Source organism: Bacillus rossius, chromosome 12 (assembly GCF_032445375.1).
Source record: "Bacillus rossius redtenbacheri isolate Brsri chromosome 12, Brsri_v3, whole genome shotgun sequence".
Taxonomy (NCBI): domain Eukaryota; kingdom Metazoa; phylum Arthropoda; class Insecta; order Phasmatodea; family Bacillidae; genus Bacillus; species Bacillus rossius.
In genome coordinates this window covers 16070312-16078175 of record NC_086339.1, presented here as the reverse complement: position 1 = coordinate 16078175, position 7864 = coordinate 16070312, and positions in this window count along the sequence as shown.

The following is a 7864-nucleotide window of genomic DNA, read 5'->3' as shown; positions in this document are numbered from 1 at the left end:
ATTTTAGTGTGACGAAGCGTGATGTTGCTTTGAATGGGTCAGTTACAATATATAACAAGTGTAGATTGGTTCCCAAATTTTGCTACGGATTTGGATATTGCTAGCAAACAATTATGAATAAGTTGTCTTGTGAGCGATTGTATTAAATTATGCTTTCCGCCTTTACAAACTGAGGCAAACTGGAAACAGTTTAATGTGCAGGCAATAGGATTTGTGATTATACTTTGTGCACAAACGGTAAATTTCATGTCTACGGATTAATGTAACTATTAATTACGAATTATGCGTGATAAAGATAGTTGGTCATGCATGCTAATAATTCAGTTAAACGTTCATGGTGAACAGAAACGGGCTTATGAACTTTGATGTAGTAGCGCTCCATTAAAATTGTAGTACAGTGAAACCTCGTTAATATTATCCCGCTTATTACGAATGACTCGTTAATATTACCTATTACTATTTCCCCGTGAAATATGCCCATTAAACACAATGAAGATTTGTTTGGTTAATACGAAATTCTCGTTATTATGTATAGCGAACAATAACAATTCCCGTCCGTATAAACAAACAGTCATGTTTACCGTTTAATACGAACCAAAGATTACCACAAAGATACGGCCCCGCCTGAGTCTCCGAAGTGTGTTTTTAACTCTATGTTTTCAAAATCACTCGTTCGTGTGTTCGATATGTTCAGAAATCACTCGCGTTTGTACAATATTCGATATATCGAACTTCACGTGGGATGGTATTTACGTTCGATTTTGTACTTCCTTTGTATACATGAATCTGTGCCGGACCAATAAAAACAAAATATATGTTACGCCTAACGTGTTTAATATTTGTGTACGTTGTAATGAAAGTTTAAGTGAATTATCTCGTGAGAATTTTATTAAACTTTAGAATTTGTACGTACACACATAAAAATGGAGGCAAAACGTAAACGCAAGGAAATTGCATTGAAGACGAAAATTAAGATAATAAATTCAGTTCGTCAGGGTGAAAAAACGAAAACAGAACTTTCTGAAGAGTTTGGTATATCAAAATCAACCTTAAGTACAATTCTAAAGCAAGCAGATAAAATAGAAGAAGCGGTCAGGAAAGGTAGTAATCAAACTAAGAAAAGGATGCGCGTCGGTAAACATTCCGAATTAGAGGCCAAACTGCTGGAGTGGTTTCATCAAATGCGCGCCGCCAGAGTTCCAATTTCCGGGCCTATTATCCAAGAAAAGGCTGATCAGCTGGCACTGCAACTCAGAATTGACGATTTTCATTGCAGCAACGGATGGCTTCAACGCTTCAAAGATAGGCATAATTTGGCCACAAAATCCATTTGTGGCGAATCTGCAGCTGTCGACCAAACAGCAACGAGTGACTGGCTTCAGTCAGTACAGTCCATCGTAAGTAAATTTGCACCACAAGATGTGTTTAATATGGATGAAACAGGGCTTTTTTACAATCTGTTGCCCAATAAAACTCTAACCGTAAAAGGTGAAAACTGCCATGGCGGTAAACACAGTAAAGTTCGTCTTACAGTTTTACTATGTTGTAATCAAGATGGCAGTACTAAACTTCGACCCTTGGTTATTGGCAAGTCTGCCAAGCCAAGATGTTTCAAAGATGTTGCAGCAAAAAACCTGCCAGTAGATTACGAGGCAAACAGTAAGGCTTGGGTCACCACAAAAATTTTCCAGTTGTGGTTGTTAAAATTGGACAGGAAAATGGCGACTCTAAATCGCAAAATTTTGTTATTGTTGGACAACTGTGCTGCACATACTGCTCATGGTATGAAGTTGGAAAACATTACCTTACTCTTCTTGCTACCAAATACAACAAGTGTGACACAACCACTCGACCAAGGTATAATACAGTGCTTGAAAAGAAACTACAGACAGCGCTTGGTGAAATACCTTATCAGGCAGTGTGAAAAAGGAAAGACTGAGCTTCCTAGATGGTCAGTTTTGGATGCTATCCGCAGTATAGCCATGTCGTGGGACAGCATCAGCCAAAAGACAATTGTGCATTGCTTTGCAAAAAGTGGTTTTGGCCAGCAAACTGTTGAAGAACCTGACTGTGATCAACCTTTAGAGGATTGGCAAGAGTTAAAAGAACATGTGCAAGTTGATAATGACTTCAATGAGTTTGTTCATATTGATGACAGTGTGTACACCAGTGCAAGATTAACTGCAGAAGATCTTGTTGGTTCACGAGGATTACAGGAAACACCAACGGCTGACGCTGTACAGTCACTTTGTGAGGGTGGTACAAGTCAGGATAATGATGGTGATGACGACAATGGTGAGGTAGTGCATAAACTTCCAAGCAAAAGTGACACAATCAGTGCTTTGCGTACACTGGAAAATGTACTTGCTGCAAGTGATGTGCCAATTGACTTGATTGCAGGATTTGAGAAGATATGTTCTGCTGTAAATGATATTTACAGAGATAAGTGTGTCCAGAAAAAAATTAATGATTTTTTTAAACCTATGTAAATATATCTTGCATACTTTGCATAAGAATTGCTATACACTCAACAGCAATTAACTGTACGGTAAATGTTAATCATTTTTGTCAAAACTTTGGAAGCAAATTAAATAAGAATACATACATACGTATATGTATACTAATTATCAGTCTGTTATAGTATATTTTATTAAAACTATTAAAATTGCTTCTAAGTGTATTTTGTTAGTGTGCATGTCAATATCTGGCTTCTATTACAATAATAATATTCCACATTTTTAGTGCTCTGACATGTAGGAATTCAATATTTCTTATCGAGTTCTTATTCTACCTATTGGCTCAAAAACCTCATTAATATGAACCTCGTTATTACAAACTGAAATATTTTACTCCCCTTCAGGTTTGTATTAATGAGGTTTCACTGTATTTTTAGATAATATGCTAGTATTTTTTTTAATTCAGCCTGGTAATGAAACAAGAGGTTTTATTTTTACATTTTGTACTATATTAATGTGAGATTTTCTTATCATTATTTGTAGGTATAATATATATATATTTTTAATGGTGGTTATGAAGCATGCGGAATTTAGAAAAGGTTTAAAATGTGCGTAAAATGGTATTGTAAAGTATCTCGCAACAGTCATGGACGGTTTCACGATTGTAATTGAATTTAATAAACTGCAGAGAGTTTAGCTTAAAGTTTAACTGGTTTGTTTACTTTCTATTATCGCTACTCATTAGATGCTTTTCAATAAGATTTTGATGATGTGTCAGAATAATTTCTGTAATCTCACATTGCATGCTTAAGGGGGGAGGGGGTGTCTTAAGGCTAGGGGAAGCAAGTGTAGATAGCTAGTTTCAGGCAGTTGTGCAACTGACCCTCTTAATAACCTTCGTATGGGGAAATTTTGTCGTTCTTGACTGTGGAAGTATTTAGAGGTCTTTTTTTTTTGCATAACCTTGACATACCCTCTTTTATCGCATAATCTTCGCACTCACATAATCGTCGCACCCATATTTAGGGTGTCAAAATGGGGATAAAAAAACTTCTCGCGTAAACGTCACATGATGGATTTGGTCACGCTATTAGATGCCGAGCGCTTTGTGTAGGTATCTTTTCCGTATAAAACTATGTATTTTAAAGTAAAAAACTAATGTTTATTCGGAGAATACGACTTACTTATTTAATTAACGGAAATACGAAATTGTCTGACGTGTAATTTTTGTTTTAAAGACGTGTTTAAACGTTATTTCCTTTTTCTGATCGTCTGCGTCGCCATGATGTACCGGTGTAGGTATATTTTCCGTTTAAAACGATGTATTCTAAAGTAGAAATCTAATATTTATTCGGTCGTTGTAAGCAACATAAACAACGAGCACTGGCTATATTTATGTAAGCTGTAAGCCGCGGCGACGCAGACGAACAGATGAAGGTTATAACGTTTTAAAAGTCTTTAAAAGAAAATTTACACGTCAGACTTCTATGTATATCCATTAATTAAATAAGTGGTAATGTCCGAATAAATATTAGATTTCTACTTTAGAATACATCGTTTTAAACGGAAAATATACCTACACCGGTACACCGGTACACCGTGGCGACGCAGACGATCACTCGATCAGATAAAGGAAATAATGTTTAAAAAGTCAAGTGGTATTCTCCGAATAAACATTAGTTTTATACTTTAAAATACATTATTTTATACGGAAAAGATACCTACACAAAGCGCTCGGCATCTAATAGCGGGACCAAAACCATCATGTGACGTTTAAGCGAGAAGTTTTTTTATCCCCATTTTGGCGCCCTAAATATGGGTGCGATGATTATGCGAGTGCGAAGATTATGCGATAAAAGAGGGTATGTCAAGGTTATGCAAAAAAAAAAAGACCTCTAATTACTTCCACAGTCAAGAACGACAAAATTTCCCCATACGAAGGCTATTAAGAGGGTCAGTTGCACAACTGCCTGAAACTAGCTATCTACACTTGCTTCCCCTAGCCATAAGACACCCCCTCCCCCCTTATCATGCAATGTAGGATTACAGAAATTATTCTGACACATTATCAAAATCTTATTGAAAAGCTTCTAATGGATAGCGATAATAGAAAGTAATCAAACCAGTTAAACTTTAAGCTAAACTCTCTGCAGTTTATTAAATTCAATTACAATCGTGAAACCGTCCATGACTGTTGCGAGATACTTTACAATACCATTTTACGCACATGTTAAACCTTTTCTAAATTCTGCATGCTTGATAACCACCATTAAAAAACATATATATATTATACCTACAAATAATGATAAGAAAATCTCACATTAATATAGTACAAAATGTAAAAATAAAACCTCTTGTTTCATTACCAGGCTGAATTAAAAAAATCCCTGGCATTTTATCTAAAAATACTACAATTTTAATGGAGTGCTACTACATCAAAGTTCATAAGGCTGTTTCTGTTCACCATGAACGTTCAACTGAATTATTAGCACACGTGACCAACTATCTTTATCACGCATAATTCGTAATTAATAGTTACATTAATCCGTAGACATGAAATTTACCGTTTGTGCACAAAGTATAATCACAAATCCCATTGCCTGCACATTAAACTGTTTCCAGTTTGCCTCAGTTTGTAAAGGCGGAAAGCGTAATTTAATACAATCGCTCACTAGACAACTTATTCATAAGTGTTTGCTAGCAATATCCACATCCGTAGAAAAATTTGGGAACCAATCTACACTTGTTAAATATTGTAACTGACCCATTCAAAGCAACAGCACGCTTCGTCACACTAAAATACGTCTTTCCGATGACTTGAATCTATTATGTGTCGTCTACCTTACTTCACGACCCAGGCGTCCAGAGGCGTTCCTCATCGTCCTTCGCTACTCATACCTCCGCACTCGTAACTGGCTTCTGATAGTCCGCACCGCTGCACACACTGCCGCTGCTCATTTGTTCTTGTACGTCTTCGGGTGCACTCGGCTCGTTCCTAAAACATCCTAAGCAGGAATATTTAGCAAGCGTGTCTCGGAATGCACAAATCCACCAGGTAACTGGTAATAATATGCATTGCAAAGACACTAAAAGGGTTGGTGCCCTCTGCATTTGAGTGTAGTGGAATACCCTCCATTTAAGGTAATTTCCAGAAGGTATAATACTACAGTTCCCACCTCAATTTTTATCAGGCCAGTCAGCACAGTGTGTGGCACATGGAGACAAGTGTCTGGTTAGAGCCAGGTCATCACAATTGCGATAGGTGGCTTTGTGGTGTTCAACAGATCCAGAAAACATAGGTGAGCAGGAACTTTTCATTTCACGTCATTCTACATTTGCAAATTTTTGCTGTCTGCAAAACAGTCTATGAGACGTGTGGTGAAGCGTCCACCATTCACGTGTAGCTGCTTGCTAGGTCACTGCATGCTCAACAGGCATGCCATGCTGCACCATGCACAACTGAACAAACTCAAATTTAAAACTTTTTTTTTTTACTGCACCAACATTACTGGTTAATACTGTATCAGTGTGTCCACAAATCTGCAGTAAAATAGCGCTGATTTCCATGGTGAAAACTACCCATGACCTTGACTATTTAAAAAAAAAAATAAAAAAATATATTTTGCAATTTTCTGAAAGAAAATCTAGCCTCCAACATTCCCATAGTTGGCATACTTCAAACAGAACATGGCATGCTTTATTGTTTCAACTATGCACAAACACCATCTGTAATTTTTTTTTTCCCAGTCTGGGTGAACATAGACTGGAGAATGACATTTTCTCCTCACATCATCTACTATCACTGGGTAATTTTCATGAACTTCTAGTATTTAAAGGAATTTCCTTCATTATACATAGAGACCCCGAAAAATGGTGAAGCACGAAATTCATGAAATAACGTGAAAATTTGATACTTTAAACGAATTTTGCAACTTTCCTTTGATTTTGACATAGTCCCGAAATTCACAAATTTTCGCGCAAAGTTCACGCTTTTTCGCACAATAATGTCCTTATGTCGCAAGTTCTATTTATTTACGCCATCATAAACATAGGCGTGAAATAAAAGACAGAAAGACTAGTGCCGTGATATTATCTTCGTTTTGACACGTTACTGAAATCAACGTATTTTTATTACTCTGTTTACAAGCAGTAAATATTGCCATTGCAAATGAAAACAAAATGTAACAAATGTCAACAATTGACATGTGCGCACTACCAACATAACAAAATTGACTCCACAGTTTTCGTGTTTTGAATAATGGTCGTTTCTGCCGCAATGCGCACTGGTGTCGATTTTTCTAACCTAATTTAATCGCATGGAGCTAAGATGGCAGTCATTTTTGCGTGCACATATCTATGAGTGTTTACAACTACCGTCCACATTTTGTAAGTTTTGTGATACAATTGAATTTGTGGCTAAGATGCTGAAAACTTTGACAATGTTTGATCGCGAAAGAGAGATGAAATCGGATGATTTTATATTGTTGATCAGCGGGACACAATTATGATGTGCAAGTTCTACAACGTGCCGGTTGATTGGACACGCAAAGACACGTGCAAAAAGCATGTGGCAAATGACACACACAAAACAAAACAAAAAAAGACAATTATTTTATCAAGCATTCTAGCGTGTCTAAACAAATCTCGATAGGCGACAGCTTGAATAAAGCAAACAAGCTTGAAAGTGCAGAAAACAAGAATTTTTTTCTGATTTTGTTAATATGATGCTGTAAGTTAATATTCCTTTGGAAAAAGCTGATCATCCAGCTATGAGGGAATGGTGTAACACCCATGTTGAAGGTTAGCCTTATTTATTTACAAATGTTTTCCCCCTCTAATAAAAGTTCATAAGCATATGTAGGCCTACAATATTATCGATTAACTTACCTTTACTTCAAATAAATATGCAAGTACCTCAGATTAACAAACACATAAAGAGGATGGATTGCATTGTGAAATTGTGAGCACACCACAAGATGACTGATTGATTGATGGTTTGACTCTGTAATCCAGCAGTACCTAATCTAGAAAAGGTTAGGTTTGGCTTAGAATTGTTTTGAGTAAATAAGCCCATTAATATTTTCAGCGATAACCTTATAAATGCTACCTATTTATAAGTATATTGTAAGTTATGTATACATTTTAGGTGCAGGGGATTTGCCATCATCAGCCAACACTCTTAGAGAAACTTATGTCCCAAAAATTGGCCAGGCAAATAAGGAAGCAGTAAGGCTATGAGGTTTTTTTTACACCGCCAATGGCATAATTTTTTCACAATTTTTTGAGGTCTCTACCGATTGCTTATTTTTACACCGATTTTTTGCACCGCTTTTGTCATTTTTTTACACAGAAATGAGCCAGTTTTATATACCATTTTCTGGGGTCCCTAATTATACAGAATTTGGAAA